The sequence below is a fragment of the Solea senegalensis genome, linkage group LG12 (genome assembly GCF_019176455.1).
Source record: "Solea senegalensis isolate Sse05_10M linkage group LG12, IFAPA_SoseM_1, whole genome shotgun sequence".
NCBI lineage: Eukaryota > Metazoa > Chordata > Actinopteri > Pleuronectiformes > Soleidae > Solea > Solea senegalensis.
Genome location: NC_058032.1, coordinates 13,604,055 through 13,623,120, shown reverse-complemented (window position 1 = coordinate 13,623,120; position 19,066 = coordinate 13,604,055). Strand labels below are relative to the sequence as shown.

Below are 19,066 nucleotides of genomic sequence, written 5' to 3'. Positions count from 1 at the left end.
AAACATTCATGCATGTGCAGAGCTGCACGTGCGCGCACACACACACACACACACACACACACAGCATGTGTGTACAGCATGTTCAACATTCTAGTCAGTACACTCATGGACATAATGCATTCCCTAGCCTCTTACCTTCACCTTAACTTTAACTGTACAATTAAATGATTAACGCTAACCTAACCTTAAAAATAAACCAAGCCTTAACCCTCAAAAAAACCTCACAAAGAGAGGTTTGAATTACAATGTGTCTTTGCAACCTGCGTGCATGCAAGTGTGTGCATGCAAGTGTGTGTATATATATATGCATATACATGATGCACACGTACATTTCCAATCACTGCCCTCTATCATCATGTCTTTCATCCTCAATGTCACTTGACTCTCACATCTCGATTCATCTTTCTCTTCCAATAAAGGGAGACCTTGGAAACTCTCTCTGCCATATCTCGTCCTCTCAGTTATTCATGTTCCTCAGCCTTTTTCTTTTGTCTTTCCTCTCTTGTTCTGACAAACGTTCCTTCCTTTTTGAAGCAGCACAGAGGGTGAGAGAGAGAGAGAGAGAGAGAATATTATTTGACCCAAAGTGCTCATCACTTAGTTGTCACCGTACACAATATGATAGTCTTTTTGTCATAAACAGCACTGTCCCTCTCCTTTTTTTGTGATGGCAGGCTACAGACTGCTTAGTGGTGGTGATTTATCCATGTGCAGTGCCAGTGGAGCTAAATCTCCACTTCTCTTGGCAGCGAAACAGAAGAGTATGCATGGTTTAATTTCAGCGCTGAAAGAATGTTGTGCTGCAGTAATAATGCGGGCCTGTTCGCCAGTGATTGGACTAATTAATAGGCTCACAGATGAGCCACGGCTGTCTAACCCAGTCATTGTGTTGGAGGATGAAAAAGCAGAGGGGGGAAAAAGGAGAGAGCGAAATATAAAGTAGTCTGACCTGTGACCTTTTCGAAGCCCCCGTAGAAACAGTGGGTTCACTCACTCATTTGCATGAAAAAGAAACGGAGGCAATAAAATACCAGATAATTGCCCTCACAGATGACTGCAATTTTTCCGAGCATGTTTTTTTAATATATTAATGACAGCATTTTGACAAGTCAGTCTGTAATTACAAACACATTTACCATCTCTTTCGCAAGGTTCACACACTTAAAAAATGCCCCGTGTGCTTCTGTTACTGTTCGCTAATCGCTCTCTCTCTCATATACACACACACACACACACTACTAAACACTCCATACTTCAGAGGACATTGCATTGACCTGGATTCATTTCCTGGAGACTTACTCTAACCTTAAGCGTAATTATTACTGGCCTAATTGTAACCCTGAACCTAACCTTAAAGCTTTGGAGCGGACAGCCCCATAAAAACGCCATCCAATCATATTGAACGGCCCGAACAAATGAATTGGATCGTGATGCATCAATCAAACTGCCATCTTGGGTAAGCTACTGCCAAGTAGCTCCAAGTAGCATCGGTGCTACTTTATGTCTTTGTGTTCTTGTCAGAGTATTTGTTGTTTTTCATCATCATGTTGTCTACTGAAAAGTATCCAAAAAACTTAGCGTCACTGAAAAAGTTACAGATGCTGCGCAGTGTTCGTGAATCTGTGTTCGTAGCCTCGGGGGGTCTGAAGTCTGAAGAAAGGGGCTTAATGAATTTAAAACGTAGCCTGCTCAAACGGTGTTTCCAGGATCTCCAAACCTACCTTTAACCTAACTTTAAAACATTTCTTCAACTGAAAATGTAGTCATTTACGTTATGGGGACTTGATTTTTGTCCCCATAATGATTTAGGTACCCACAACATAAGGCCTACCAGGTACACAATTAATGTAATTATCAACTACTAGTCACTAGAAAGTGTGTGTGTGTCCCAATCCCTAAAAATCCCATTTAAGTGATGACTTTCTGACCTTGAACAAACTTAAATGCTTGTGCATCTTTGTCACACACACACACATGCCACTTGTCTGTTCTCACATGTGAATCTCTGTTCATCAAGTGCATAATAAAAAAAAGAAATGTATTTACTTCAAAGAATTACTATCTAAACAAAACCAGCAGTGGGGGTGACACTGTTGTAAGAGAGGGCGCTATACTGCAACAGAGTGCTTCACACTCATTTGATTAACCCCGTTCATCTCGCGTAACGGCTCAGTATGGGGGAAATGTGCAACAATGCAAAGTACAGATGTATTCATTTTCTGTAGGCTTGTGATACACATGTATACCAAATGTATCCCTGCAGTGCCTGGTGAAAGTGGCACGTCCATGTGGACATTTGTAGGCTGTTGTTGGAGCGCTGTGCTCACCTTACACGCGGCACGCGCTTTGGAAGGTCGTCGTTTCTCCACATGCAGAGCCACTGGACTATTAATGAAGCTGTTTGCATGAATAATTACAGACCCAGATGCCTCTTACTCATATTTCACTGCTATTTGTATTACAGAGAGCCATCCGTGTTTTAAACCCCCAGTCGGTTGCACAAATCTATCTGAAATTGGGGTGTGGGGTGGGCAATTAAACGTTAATGCAATAGTAATTTAGCATCTAATGTCTGATTTCCAGAGGTCACTTTTAGGGCTTTTTAGGAATAAGTCATGGTGGTAAACTCTGCAGGTTGTAACACTTCCTTAACTCTTAAAAAAAGGGCTTAAACGTGAACTCATCACTGAATACTTGTCCATGTGGCCTCGTTTTTCTTCACTTGTAGCATAGTGTTTATATCGTGAGAGCACAGTGACATGATGTTCTCCTGTTCTCTGTAGCCTTTCATCCAGTCATCTGCTGTCGATGTCTTTTGGGAGTCGCTTGGCTCACAAATAAGAAAACCCTCATTCTTAAAAAATAATACAAGAAATAAATTAACCATTAACACAGTGACATATTACAACTGAGAAAAGTAATTATCTTAAATTTATGGGGGCTTTAAGGAATAAATTCTTGAATGATTCTTCAGTTACATGCTTTAAGATTTATACTCAGCTGAACTGCTGAGTATAACTTAACATCGCCCTTTTTTCATTTAAAGCATAACTAAGTGTGATCTGAGGCTAACTCCACCCAAAGCCTAATTTTGAAAAATGTCTAAAAGTGAGCAGGGAGCATGGCACATGGCATGCGTTCCTTTAGATGTTAATTATAGTTATTTTGAATGTGTTAGTACGCAGCACCAAACATGACATGGGAAAATAAAAACTCTGATTTGTGCCCACGAAATACTAATTTGTTCCCATGAAATAGGTATAACGTCCATTTATCCATCTTCTACTGCTTTATCCTCCACACGAGGGTCACAGGGGGGCGCTGTGCCAGTCTCAGCGTGAAATAGAGTGAAAGGCGGGGTACACCCAGGACAGAACGCCAGTTCATCACAGGGCCTCACAGAGACAAACAACATCCACTCTCACACTCACACTTATGGTCAATTTTAGAGTGTCCAATTTACCTAATCCCCATATTGCATGTCTTTGGACTGTGGGAGGAAACCAGAAAAAAAAGGTAGAAAAAGCCTGGCATTGCAAAGAATCATTGTTAGTGAGAGGCATTGAAACAGGTACAGGTAGCAACATAACCCCGCCTCCGCCTTGCCGAATGCACACGTGCTCCCACAGCAGGGGGATACAAATCCTGTCGGGGATAACTACCTTGGCACCAACTTTGTAACTCATTTCCAACCTAAAATAAAACTCAATCACACTATCTCTGTCTGTTAGCCCTCTTCGCTCGCTTTACTTGTGCAGCTCCCAATGGAAATTCATGAGAATGTTATTAATGTTATTAATTTTGTGCACACAAAATACTATCTTGTGTGGCCGTAAATCAGAGTTACTTTTCATATATACAGTATATGCTTTTGGTTGACATTTGTCTTACAGTGTTCAGACAATGACGATTTCATCACTTACATATCAAGTTCTTGCTCAAACTTTTTTTTTTGTCCATGTAAAGCGAGATAATGAGTTCAATGTTTATTGCTGACTTTTTAAACTGTCACTGTTTCCAAATTCAATATCTACAACAGCTTAAGAGCCACAAGATTATGTGCAGCATTGGGACCTCTTACTGTCCAGAGGCTGCTCATTTTTTGCCAAACAGCAACTTGTCTATGACAAGGCTATCTATATGAAGGACAAAAGATGTTTTAAAAAACTCTGTCAGTGAGTGAAATTAGATTATGTAGCTGACGGTTACACATATCAGATAAAGTTGAATCATGGTGCGCCTCCTCCTCGCAGCACAAAGGAAAAATCCGCTGAGCAGATTTGTCAGAAGAGACTTTAAGTAAAGATGAAAGTGAAGTGTGGGATGATCAACTTACACTCGATATGTCGTAGCACAACACGTCCCATCAGTTGTATTAACAGGTTCACATCCATACACAACTCCACTGATCGTATCACTGTTGAGGACGTCTACCCAAAGTCTTTGCTTCAGTAGAATTTGAGAAGAATTAATTTGTGAATTAAATGATACCCACCTTGCTACATCCTTTGTCTACAGGGCCCATAAAATATATCAGAACTAATTGCACAGCCATAATAATAATAATTATTATTATTATTATTATTGTTTGTTTGTTTCATTTAATTTATTTCCGTCATCTCACATCAAAAGACAGAATATCAACAGAAAGGAAAAATGCAACACAATACCCCAAAAGAATGAACAGCATCACTCAACATTTTAAGAAGAGATTTTGATGTCATTTTATGGGGATGTATATGATGGAGATGAAAAATGAGAGGTTTGAGCTTTCTGAGTGCTTTCTCCAATTGTGAAAATAGGTTCTAGATTGTCCATGTCTGATCTGTGAGCGATGGACAGTTCATAATAAAACACTGACCTTATATAAGACAAAGACAGATGCATTGTGCCAGATTTGATATCCCTTTACATTGCATTTAAAAGTAAATTAGCTTTAACTTAATCTTGCATATTTACATGCAAGTGTTCATTAACATGTACTGTCCCATTATAAATAAAAATAATAAAAGTATGATCATTTTACATAGTAATAGTATGATAAAGATTTTTTTTTAATATAGAAGAAGTATTAGAGTAATTACTGGACTTGCTCATAAGTGGTGGAGGTATTAACCGAAACACTTCTCATTCACTTTGAATGGAACAACATCAAGCGCACTGCATTGTGGGTACTCCAGGGAATGAATGTGGGCATTCACTTTGCTCACGCTGTAAGAGAAAGACGTTGAGAGATGTCGAACTTTCCAAACATCAGCTCGAGCCTCAGCCAATCAAAGCTCTTGGACAAGGTTGTTCTCCTGTTTACCGATGTTTTTCTTGGATGAAGTGCACCCTAAAATGCCCGACATGGTGCACACGACATCACGATCACATTTTTAAATTGCGAGGTCAGTGAGGGGCCACCCTGACGGAAATGTGCCCGGCAACATGAGCAACTCTTATGCAGATCATAACAATTGCTGCTCTTCCGACTTGTGATACCTTCAGTGTCAAACCCGTCCACTGTCAGTCATTAAAGTCATGCATGGGTGTGAGTCCAGTGTGATACCTTCACATGAAAAATGTTGGGAATTACAATATCATAATGTTGAAACGCATCCTCCCTTATGTCGCACACACTTTTTCCATTGTTATTACCAAGCTATTATTTGGTGAAACAGAAAAAAGATGTTTTACATAATATTACATCAGATTACACAATGCTTACCAATTATAGAATTAAACCCACTATTATGGGCCACACGGTGGTGAAGTGGTTAGCACTCTCGCCTTGCAGCGAGAAGACCAGGGTTCGAGCCCCGGTTGGAACAAGGGCCTTTCTGCATGGAGTTTGCATGTTCTCCCCGTGTGTGCGTGGGTTCTCTCCGGGTTCTCCGGCTTCCTCCCACAGTCCAAAAACATGCAATGTGGGGATTAGGTAAATTGGACACTCTAAATTGACCATAGGAGTGAGTGTGAGAGTGAATGGTTGTTTGTCTCTAGCTGTGTGTGGCCCTGCGATGGACTGGCGAACTGTCCAGGGTGTACCCCGCCTATCGCCCGATGTAGCTGAGATTGGCACAGCACCCCCCGCGACCCTCTGGTGGAGGATAAAGCGGTTAGATGATGACTGACTGACCCACTATTATATACCACACTGTTACTGCTGTTTCCCTGGTTCAGTGGAGTACAAAACACATAGTCCAAAAAATCCCAATCTTACCGATTCTGCCCGACCTAGTCACAATTATTCACAAATAAAGTTGCAGCAACAACTTTTTACACATTTTCACAGACACGCACACAGTCTGGTTTCCATTACTTCAGAGGATACTACGTTGACTCTGGACATGACCCCGTAATGTGGCTGTGTAAACAGGTTTAGGTCCCTCATGTATTTTGATATTTCTCTCTGCAGAACTTTCGCCTGTAAGGCAGTACATTTTCATGTGTCTCTTGTTAACTCCAACGCTCAACCTGCCACACTCCTTTTCCTGAGATCATAAAACACATCTGTAACAAGACCACTAAAGAACTGTCCGAGTCTGTGTCCTGACATCTGAGCCTTAACCAGCTCCTCTAAACGCCATCCGTGAGAGAGCGAGAATGCAGTCAGACCCAACACTAAACCTCCCCATGGGGTGAACAGGTGCAATGCCACCGTAACTACATAACAGTCTCTTTCTGCATGCACCTTCGGGGTCAAAATCATTGTGTATTCCAGAGCTGTTGGTTCAGTGCTGCTTGAGGGAGGGGAGTCCAAAAGCACAGCAGCGTGTTAGCAAGCTGTTGGAGCACGGCTGTAAATGATTCATATTTTACAGGCAGGCACGTTTAAGCTGGCACTGATTTTAAAGCCGCAGCTGAATGATGTCCTCTAACTCAAGGTCTGGGGTCCCTGAGTGGATATTACGCCTCAGGTTAATCCTATTAATGAGGAAGGAGTGATTTCCCATCTCTTCGTAATGTTGTTCACATATGTTTCAGGAGACTTTTGATGAAATGTGGCAATGGAGGACTCATTAGTCCAGGAGTACACAAGTCCCCACAAAGCTGATAGTAATCTGCTCTGGGGCAGTCCCTGCTGGCTTCACTCCCCTAGTGGGAACATCGTCTACTGCCAGTGGAATGAACAGTACATTCCCATCACACTCCGTTCCCCCCCGTCTTCTCTGGGGGCTCATTCTCTTGTCTCTCACTAATCTCAGTCTCCAATTCGCTCTTCCTCTCGTACACCGCTCTTCCCTCCATGAGCATGTTTTTGCCCCTCAGTCAATCCCCAAGAAGATGAAGGGGTGGGATAAGGTCGCAGCATCTGTGAAGGCTCTCATTGGGGCTTAATGAATATCATTAATTCAATCAGGGGACTTGTTGAGACGACCACAGCCTTTGTCCAGTCATGATTAAGTGATGATATCAGTTATCAATCATAATGGGCTTCTGTGGCCACGGGAGACAGGCCTCAGCTGGTGAAATAATAACACCTTGGTCTGATGATGGCAGGTAAGGCCATATGCATATGTGTGTGTGTGGGATACTGTTGTCTTTTACTGAGTTAGTAACTGCTAGTGCTCAGAGTTAGTAACCAGAGACTGATATCATCACTCATCATGTCTGCACAGTAAATACAGAGATATATAGCTGGTTAACTTCGCACAACAGCTTGCCTGGGTCTGTTCAAAGCCTCAGTCAGCGCTCACTAATAAACACATTACATCTTATCTCTTTAATTGGTAATTTGAAACATGAATACACACACACACACACACACACACATAATTACATACACACAGAAGCCCATGATTACATCATATAAAGGCTACATTGCAACATGAAATGGTTTGATCTCATTTAAAGCTGCAGTGCGAAACGTTTGGTGTCGTAACAGCCTCTAGTATATGTATACAGGAAAATGTGGCTGTGGTTGTGATCCTGACACTCAGGGTGATTAAGTCTGACTGTCACGCCCCCGGCCTAGGACCCATCCTCCTTAGACCTGGCTCTCTGCATGATCCCCACTGAATGACAAGTGAGGCATCCAATCCCCAGCTGCCTGATGCTCCACACCTGATCCCACTCCCCCGTCAGCCGGGGCTTTAAATACACACCAGGACTGACAGCTTTCACCAGATTATCGCTCCTGTTTTCCTGGATTTTTGCTCACACGTTACAGTTTTTGGAGTATTTCAACATTCTTCCCTAAGCCTGTTTGGACTGTGTTTTCACCCTACAATTTTGGACTTTCCTGCTCTGTGACTGCTACCTTTGTTCCCCCTAACTGCCAGTGTTTCTAAACTCTGCCTGTTTTTTTCCGACTCCTGGATTTTGCCCCAACCCCACCTGTACTGTTGTCAGGTTTTCGACTATCTCGTTTGACATTTTTTTCATTCTGTGTCTTATTTAACTTGTTTATTAAAAAGGAAAATAAACCGTAACCATCATTCTGCTCCTGGATCCACAAAGTTTTCCGGCCTCGTTGGCCCTGACAATGACGGTTATTTTTAATACAGTAGTATGAATGGCTCTTTTCATTTTCAGTTATTAATTAGGCTCATTTTTCTTATGGTCATGCACTCTCAGCAGACAGAGTTGATTCTATATTTGATGCAGCACTCTATTTGGTTGATGGTGAACTGCAGTCACTGTCTCTCAGCGTATTTATCATGTTTATGTTATTACATTACAAAAAAACAGCATTATTTGAAAGTAAACTACTGTTTGTTGGGTAGTGTTTTGGTGACCCCACACATATGATTTTACTGCATTCATGGGAGGTCAGATATCGGCTCAAACTCAGGCCTCCACAAACACTCTATTCATAATTCATCCATTATTTGAATGCTGCGAGCAACAATACGTTGAATAACATCCTAAACTTTTGAACTTTCTAAACTCTGTTCTCGAAAAGGTGGATGCTGGGGTGGCGGCGGCAAAGCTTTGCCAGCGGCAGCAACGGGAAGCGGCATTGGTGGTGGACCACCTTGGAGTAAGAGCGGATGTGATTGGACCGTGACTGACAGACTGTAACCAGCTGGCTGTGAGCTGATTACAGCTATGGTGTAACTGTAACCTGCATGAAGTAAAGTAATGCTTCCCTCATATAGTAATGTTATTTCCCAGAATGGTAAAGGAGTTGCTTCAAATAAATAAAGAAGAGAAACATGCATCCTACACATTCAAAATCAAATTCACCGCAGATTTAATTCAGTCCTGAACATCTTTTCACCATCAAATCACAACATCTTTCCTGCTCATTTCTGTCACTGCTGGTTGCTTGTTATGTCAGGGATGTTTATGCCCACACATGCTCATTGAGAACGCAGCAACTGCATGGTCTTTGCCCTCCAAGATTTAAATAATTCAATGAGAAGCGCAGTCTCAATTCCATTTTTATGTCCCCCCCAGTGGCAGTTCAAGGCAGTTTCAGCCTGTTTATATCATTGTCTCCCTTATGTGCCCTCAAACCAGAATTTCTTAATTTTGCATTTGGTTGCAGCCCGTGAAGCCTTAAACCTTTATGTTCTCTCCTGATTTTTAATGACAAACCCCACTAGTATTATAAGGATTCTGTGGCATTTTCAAAGAACTATTGTCTTGATAAACACTCACCACCTCCTATGATTCATGGCTTTGGATATTTAAGTGCACGTATGACTGTTTAAGACAATCCTAAGGGCAAATTCCTGAAACAACAAACAAAAACAACCCATAACCGAGACTCACTGAGAGCTGAAGGAATATTGTGGAGGACTATACTGAGCAGAGCAGCACCAGGCCCGAAGTGATGCACTGCTCTCATCTCTCATAATGTTATTAAAAGTTTGAGCCTGGAGGCCATGGAGGTTTAGCAGAGGATTATTATTTCAAGCTCGCTGCAAAATAAATCAATTCTTTATCAAAGTCCGCAGTCCCCATGAACTGCGTAATCAAATTGAACAGTGTTCTAGGCTAGTATCCCGTTACTGTTCTATTAAACTGAGCTATTGCTGAGGGAGATGGCAAATATAGCCTTCCACAAAAGACATGGGTATTATGTGCAGACAATTGAAAAAAAATCCAACAAATGTGGCTCTGTAAAACGTTTTTTTTACTAAAGGATTGTTTCCTTGAAGTGTTTTTTTTCTTTTTCTTGTCATTACCTCAAAAAAGGTGTAAGGTTATAGGTGTATGTATTTTAAATACAAGACATTTTACTCTATGCACTCCCTACACTCTCATCTTTGCATGAGGTGACCAAGAACGCCTCTCTGACATTTGGAGGGATTATATTGGCCTTAACTATTCTTATTGTGAAATCACATATTCCTGTAATGTCATTTGTAAACAACAATCTCTCCTTCTCGTTCAGGCTGGTAAGCTTCCCGTAACTTGGTCGAGGCCGCCTTGCAGGCTTGGCACTTCTATTCAGCTGCTCCCTGTTCAATAGTACCCATCAAGTTGCTGTTATGGTCAGTGAAGAAATGACTTGCTGTGTTTTAGATTTAGATGCAGCGCCGTTTCCATCATGACCCCCACTGTTTCCTTCACAGGGTTTCCAGTACTCTTGGCAGGGAATTCACCAAAGGAATCATGTGACATGCTTTTGTCTAGGGCTATGGATACATTGTGTGTCTGAGACCACACTGGATTTTCAAGCAGGACTGAATTTCAGGTCAGGTCAGGTTTGTTTGTTCCAGTTAGTCGTCACAGCATGAGAATACATAAATATTTGGATATAAGCATTTTTATCAAGCAACAACATAATGCTCTTGTGTCAGCAACATAAGCTGTACAGACTTGACCAATGCTAAGGCTGAGAGAAAACCAGGTCATGCACATTTCCAATAACTGTTACCCTGACCTCACTCTTTTGTGAGATATGAAGCTTGCAGAGCTCATTTTTAAAGACAAGAGCTGCTGGGACTAGAGATTATGAGACTAGACGAGCACCTCGTTCATTTTCTAATTCAAAACAAAAGGTATTTCAGCATCAAACGTCATCATGTAGTTGTGTATACTGTTTGCAAAACGGTTTCTTGAAACACGCGTGTCCTCTTTTCATGTGTGTACTGAAAAAAAAAAAAAATAGCAACTACTTCCCATGCAAAAGCATGCAGCACAACTGGCTTACAGTTAAAGTGAAGCTTTGATTGAACTTTTGATGATTGCTCAAAGGTGTTTCCAGGTACATCCTCACTCTATAGCTGCACAAGAAGAAAGAGACACGCTGCCTTTGGAGCTCTAATTAGGTTCTATAGGAGCTACTGTGACAGGAGCATCACTTCCTGTTCAAAGACCTGGACTATGTTGCTCGTCTCCTGTACACAAGCGTCTTCTTTCCAGCAATAATGAGTCGGGCACAGCCTCATGCAGGTTTTGTTTTTCACTGTCTCACATTCACAGGGTTTATTGTGTTTTTTTGTCATGAATAAAAAGCCACTGCTAGTATTAACAAATGTTATTCCTCTGCCTCTAACACACAACCACTCTCTGTTTTTTTTGTCTTCTGATGCTTCACTGAATGAATTGACTTCTCTGACTATGCACATCCTTGTTATTCATGTACTGTCTCAGGTCTGACAACTCTAATATGGTACAGAGGGGGCAAAGTCGATATGAAACAGGTCTAATTGTGTGAAAATGTGCATCGATCACCTGGTATGATCATTTCTTAGTTCTTACTAACTAATTTAAATTCTGTATCAATATGATTTCCGGCCCAAACCATGATTAGTCACAAATAAGTCATTAGGAACAGAAATTACATTTCTGTCTACCTGAATGTTGTTGTTTTTTTTAAGGAAATAACCATGCTTATTTGGTTAGTTTATTGCCACTTGTCTGCAGCTTAGCTTGATTATGAACGAAAGCAGCGTGTTTTGTGCGAGGTTTATGCCTCCTGGTAGCACCGCTAACAAGCCTTTAAGTGATAATCAGTGAACCATGGAGATGTGTTGTTATATTTGGACTTTGGAGGGAGCCAGACACGCTGTTTTCTGCCTTTACACTTTTTTAGCGCTAGCTCCATACCTAACACAAACAGAGGCACCAATCATCTCAATTAGTGGGTTTTACACAGATTATTTTAGAACATTAATAACACAAAATTAAAAAAAAAAAATTACTAGCACATTTGTCCATCCACTACTGATAATAAACTGTATATAGCTTTTAAATATAAACATGCTGGTTGAGTCTACATGGCTCTCAGTATAGTTCAGATCTCTCTGTTTGCATCACATGTCGATGGGTGACATTGACAGGAAACAGGAAGTGCTTTGTTTTATGTCAAGACCGATGGAGGCAATATCAATATTGTGTTTTTAGACACGCTCCCTTGCGCAGAAGAATACAGCATACAAATAAAATGATCCGCTTTTAGGAAACATGTCCGAGGTCAGTCTCAGATATTATCGCATATGACGCAGGGATGAGTCAACAAATTATGTAGAGACCTTCCTTTGTGTATGGGCTGATGTGTTTATTTATGAGAATGTGAGAATGTTATCATTCCCCACAGTTTAGTAAAACCCACTATGTCATGCACGCCCCCCCCGGGTACAAACAGTGTGACTGAGAAAAAGCTGCAGTTGAGCAACAAGATGCAATTGAACTTTCATCTAAAGCCAATCAGTGGTTTCTAGAGGGAAAGAGCAATGTGGGGAGCAATTACAACATGATATAAAAACTGTTATGATGTTTGGATTATGCATCAGACTGTAAAATCCAAAAGTGAAGTCCAATGACCGGCACAACCTTAGCAGTTACCAAAGCAATTTCGCTCTGTGAGAAATAACAGTGTTTGCCGCATGTGGCAGCTGATGACTGATGACCACTTCTCTCCGTGAATGTAGACCCAAGTGGGCAATATATATTGGCCAGCATGAAATCAAAGGGGATACTTTTGCAGTCATCTGCGTGTGGTGAAGCCTGGTGGAATATTAAAGTACATTGTCCAAAATGTAAAATCACACAGAGCACACAGTCCCTTCTATAATGGATTCTAAAAATGTATCTCTGCAGGACGACGTGGCTCCCGCTAGCATTCGCTTCCATATTGTCCTCTGTTCTCCACGTATATACAGACAAAACGCACACATGAATAAAAAAGCTGGTATAAATCGGTGGAAAATGGTTGAGAGGACTGTGAATCTTTGCTGGGGAGACTTCATTCGATGATTTTATCTTAAGAATAGCTGAATTCATTAGAGCAAAAAAGCTCCACAGGGATGTTGGTACATGCTGACTTTCAGCTGCAGCACCTGCATCTGGATCCTTTATTCTTCGGCGTGAGCATTTTGTTCCATCTCATCCCAGAGAGAGAGAGGTGGTGCTCTATTTAGGTTGTGTTTCCGTACATGGATTTGAAGATTTGCCCACCTTAATTTATACACAGATAAGCAACATCATTATAAACCAGTTAATATTCTAATAAACGGTGGTTTCACATGAGTCGTGCTATTTTTTTTTTTGGCAGAGAATTGGTGATAAAATAGCACTTCTATAAATGAGTTTCCAATAAATTACAGGCCGCTATCAGCACGTGGTGGACTCAACTTCATGCAGTGTTGGTAAAATCTGCCTACAACTGTAAAGCACTCCAATTAACGTTTATTGCAGATTTAATCTTTTTAATCCACACAATAATTGAGATGCAGAGGTGCTATAGGCAGATTATGTAACCTTCACACAGCACAAAAAGAGACAATAGTTACCACTTTAAATTCACCGTAGATAAAGATATAGCATGATATTGCCCAGTTAATATGAAAATACTTTAGTGAGGTGTTAAGATGGTGATTTTTCTTTGCAGATTGGTTTATTTAGTTAATTATGATTTGAGTACAGCTTTAATGTTTGATTGTGTACTAATGTTCTAACCCCCCCCGACAATCAATAATGTAATGCAGCCGCGGGATATTTTGAGTGCACAACATCTCCGATAAAACCTCCTCGGAGCACAAGTTTCACTTTTCTCAGATGGAAATGAGAAGTAGGAAATCATGACTGGGGTGTCAGTGAGTGAGGAAGGTTAAAGGTGACATAGAATGCTTGTATCACACATATATGTCAGTTATGGAGGTCTACATATATTAACTTGTTTTCATGGTTAAAAACCTCCTAATCGCTGCAAACGAGCCGATCAAAATATCTCCTCATCAAAACCACACCCCCAGAACGTGGACTGTGTTGTTATTGGCCAGGTACCTGGAAGTGATGTAATAGATAGGCCAGCTCTCAGATACACAGCTCCCCCTCTGGCACGGTGGATGCTCTGCATCTCAGCAGCTACAACAAGAGTAGTTCTTCTTCTTCTGCGGTTGAATGTACGCAACCGGATGTGCCCGGACTAGTGCCCGCACCAGGAGGCGCTACGGTGGTGAGAGGAGTGGTGAGGATTTCTGATGACGACATCAGATTAAGGAAGTGCCGATCCGCTTCGCAGAGCCCAGGAAAATAATACAACACTATTTTCTCAGCAGTGGCTGAACTGTTTGTTCTGAAACTTTAGGGTTTCATAAACGAGGTAATGACGCAGATACACACACACAAACGCAGCGCTAATTGGAGCTTCCGGTCTATGTGGGCTTTAAAGGGAAGTAAGCAAAAGTCTGAAAAGTGGTCGGATGCACCAAGGCAAGATGAAGAAGTGTGACTGGTAATCCCTAGCACACAATATTGAAGTGTACAAAGGCATAAACCAGAGTTTAAAGTTTGATCCACAAACTGGCGGTGGCATGTTACAGCAGAAAGCAGGATTCATGGAGCGTTTCTTGCCTCCTGACCTCGCTCTCCCGCTCTCTCTTTGAGGCTTTTCAGCTGTTTGAACTGCCTGCATGTGCTTTGTATATCACAGCACTCATTCTCTATTAACTCTGTACCCCATGAGTCTGAAGAGCAGAACGCTCCCATGAGAGCAGCTGTCTCTGCAGATGCTGGAACTGGCACATATTGCCAGTGATCACACTGTTCAAAGTCACATCATGGGCCTTGCCCATTCATGTTTAGTGAAACCTTAACAGCGTCTCCTCCTGTTTTTCTGTGAGTCACACCGACACTAGCTCACCATGTGCGGAGGTGGCGTTTTTATTGTCAATATTTAAATATTAATATGGGCAACATGCTATATGCAAAACATGGCGGACGTAAACAAAAATAACGACACAACACTCATGATGTATGTAAATCATATTCAATGCAGAACGCTAACAATATTTCAGGGTATTTTTTTTTTTTTTCATATCTCATTGTTATATGAGATATATTCCAGCCCTGAAGGCTTCACATATGAACTCCATGTGTAATTTCTCTCTGTCGTCTCTGCAGTCGTCGCTTCAAAGAGAACAATCAACAGCTAAACAAGTTTGGAATTGTTCTACAAAGCAGGCGAGGGAAGTATGCCAAACAGAAATAGCAATAAATGTGGGAAAAAAGTGCTAATATCAAAAGTCTGTCCAGATTTGCTCTGTTTATAATGACGACCTTTGAAGTGTATATACATTTTGTAATGGTATGGTGTGTGTGTGTGTGTGGGAAGCTGATCAATGTCAAATGCACTTGAAAGTCACATGCTTAAGGTGCACTTAAGATAGCTGAAGAGCCAAAGGGGAGAAGAGAGGGAAATGGAACAACTGAGTTGGAAAGTGATTTATTCATCGTGCCCTTGGAGAGAAAGACAGGGTGGACGACTGTAGTACGACTGCACAGTGAGGGAGCAAGTGAACCAGAAAGTTCCTTTTTTCCCCCCCTTTAGTGTTGGTAATCAAAGCATCTCTCACTCACACACACACACACACACACACACCAGAGCTCATGTTGGATCAGATTGGCTTCTCCAGCCACTGTCCCAGAGCCCACAGTCAGACATTCACATTCAACATGCGCGAAGTGTGTGATGACACAGTGGGAGATGATTCGTTTTTTTCTCTTAGTGAAATGAAATGTGCTCTCCTGCTTAGGCAGATCTGCTCCCCCGTGTGCTTTTCTAAAAGAACGGCCTCAACCCACGTGCTTGTTGTCTCTTTGTTTGTGTTGCCGTTCTTGCAGGAAAGACGGTGGAATTGTGTCACCCTCTTTAATAGGTGAGTAAACTAATTCCAGACAATACTCTCAAGAGCATCGTGTGCTGCAGTGCAGCAACAGTCTCTCCCACATCTTCCTAGCACTTCATCTCCCCCCCCACCCTCCCCCGTTTGAAAGCGGTCCAGGTCGAGGGGAGGAAGAGAGAAAAAAAAAACTGAGATAAAAAAAGAATCACAAAAGGAGAGGACAGGCAGTGAAGCAAAGGAAGAACAAAAAAGCAATATCCTTTCATGCTTTGTCAGAAATGGGCTGTTTGAATCGTACAGTAGCATTTCATACAGACAAGAGGCGGTTCCACAGGACTGGGGCAGTAAATAACTCCTGAATCATAGTGTCTGCATCCAGAAATGAAAGAAAGAAGGAAAAAAAAATGACTGGTGTTTTGCCATGGTGGTTGGATTTGTTATTTGTGCTGTGGCAGGCTGGATTTCTGGAAGGAGGAATTCATTTTACTGCACAATGCAGACCCGGGGACCGGCAGAATGACACATTGTCTGGGTTATCTGTAAAGAACTCCACTGACTTAGTGTATTTGTGAGGATTTACACTGTGGGAATAAGCAGGGCTTTACGTGATGAACTGGAGCTTTGCCTTGTTTGCTAATGATGAAAATGCCCTCACTGAAACACACACACACACACACATACGTATGTGTGCAGTTTGCTGTGTAGGCAGTTTGTGGTTATAATAATAATAATAATAATAATAATAGTACATTATCGGTGATGTCACAAGGCATCTTGCAAAGAGGGAGAGAGATCACTTGTGAGATGAAGTTGTCAATGAGGCCTTCAATCAGTGGATGCACAGCAGGAGAGCGAGAAGCGTGAAGCAGATGGTGCTTACTATTGATCGAAAACACACACACACACATATACTTCCATTGACTAATGGCTCAATATCAGACTATTACAAGAAAAAAAACCCTCAACCCTGTTTGTGTATTTGCCTGCAGGGGGGCCCGCTGATACCGACGTATGTAGTGTGTTAAACATATAAGCATAGTGGTTTTATTCAACACACAAAAACAAAAGAAAAGGTTTCAAGATTGTTGTGACACAAACACAGACACAGGGATCCTTTCTGTACATTTTATTTACAAAATGTATTAAAATTCTCTGTACAGCACCTCATTAACGAGGTTCGGCAAATTATGCATGCATCGCTTGCTCTTTTGTACCCACAACTATGCCTGGCTTTTTTTATTTTTTTTATTTATTAATTATTATACTTTTTTTTTGTTGTTTTTTTTTGCAGAAGGTGAGGTGTACAAAACGAAAAAGGGGGTGAAACTGATTAACCGAAGAATAACCAGGCCACGGGTTTCTACTGTTAACCTAAGGTTGAGGTGTGTGAGTAGCAGAGCTCGTCAAGCATCACTGATTTTTCACATGCAGTTTCTTAAAAAGGAGAACCAATCTTTCATCGTGGAATATAAATAAGTCTCATTTATCTAAATGTACACAGTTCTCAAGTAGTTTATTTTTCACCTCATATCTTTTTTTCCCTTTTTTTTTAATATATATATATATATAAAACTATCTGCCCATCGGTTCAGGTGGCCACGCATGTGACGCCCTGAATCCCATGGAATCACAGTCGTTTAGAGAGAAATTATTACAGCAATAGGGGGGAAATGTGCTAAGCGTCAGGAGTCTCCCTGGTATAAACTTGTACAAATCTATGTTTTCCCTTGTAATCGTATATTTTTCATTTACTAAGTGAAGTCACCAAACACTGTAATGCTCCTAAAGGAAGTCAAATTAAAAGCAAACCACAGCTCATTGTATCATCATGTGCAATCGTTAAGGAAAAAAAAATAATAATGTTACGGTAATCCAAAATACTACAGTTCAAAAGCCATTACTGTTATCCTTTCATTGGATTGCAGTTCATCTACAGCTGAATTACCCCTTTATTGTTTGGTTTTACTGTCATGTACAGAAGACTTGAATGACTTCAGCAGCAAACCTCTGCGAGTCAGTGCTCCTTTGATATTTTACAAACTATACGAATCAAACTGATTTGGTGTTGTCTTTTTTCTTCTTCTTTTAATCAAGCGTGAATAAATTTTTTTTTTGTATATTCCGTTTGTCATACAAAACACACTCATGGCAGTATTGGAAGTGCGAATAATGACCTGGTTCTGCGGTGCATCAAAAAGCCAAACCAGGTCATCTTCACATCTTCGCGAGTCTCTGTCGAACGTTCAGAAGACAGTGGCAGCAGCACCAGAGTTTAGAGTTGAGACTCTTCGTCATTTTGGGCTGAATGGCTGAATTTCGCTCCAATAGGTTCCGTCTGTCTCTTGAAACAAGTACAAGGTCACCACAAGTGTTTACAGCAGTATAAAAGCTATTGTCTACCAGTGTCTTACAGTGCACTGAGTCGATCTAATAAACCTATCTGAACACCTATATGACCAGTGAAAATCTGGCAGCAGAAGGATGATGTGTAATCTGATCATATTGATTACAAGAAACCAATTAGACACTTGTCATATAAGATTTGTCATCTATGTGGCACTTCAAAATGTGCTTAGGGTTGCAAATGATGGCTTTAATTCTCTCATTCACCGTTTCATGTCAAATGTATTTTATATATAGATTCTTTTTCTTTTTTTTTTTTCAAATCACTGCACCATTCTTCTGTTTTGTTTGAGTTTCAAGCAAAAAGCAGTATCAGTGTGAATGAGTTGCATTGGTTGGACTTGGAGTTCCATAAGGCACTGAGAGGAGGGAACCGCATCGGCTCTTCGCGCGACCAGTCCAGTCGTGTCGTCATTGCAGATTATCGTGCCATGTCCACACGAAAGGAATTTGGCACGGAGCTCAATCCCTCGTGATCCTGTCCTTTGATACTGTAGATGTTTAGTCACAGTTGTGAGGGGCAATGCAAGTGTTTCCTAAACCTGTGTCAACATACGGAGCAGAAACAAACACGGGGGAGATGTGAGGTTCCGTGTGAATGTCGGGGGAAGTTTAGCAGCGGCACAAAAAACTGCATTAAAACAACATGCGGC

At 41.3% G+C, this 19,066-nt stretch overlaps 1 protein-coding gene across 2 annotated transcripts in view; it reads right to left on the bottom strand.

Annotated features, from left to right (window-relative positions):
• Window positions 1-17,121: 17,121 nt before the first annotated feature.
• The window catches only part of LOC122778223 (glutamate receptor 3), an 80,296-nt gene continuing 78,351 nt past the window's right edge, over window positions 17,122-19,066 (bottom strand). For both annotated transcript variants that reach the window (XM_044039861.1, XM_044039862.1), the window contains exon 16: window positions 17,122-18,955. The gene's annotated coding sequence lies outside the window, so the exon portion shown is untranslated. The remainder of the gene's footprint in view (window positions 18,956-19,066) is intronic.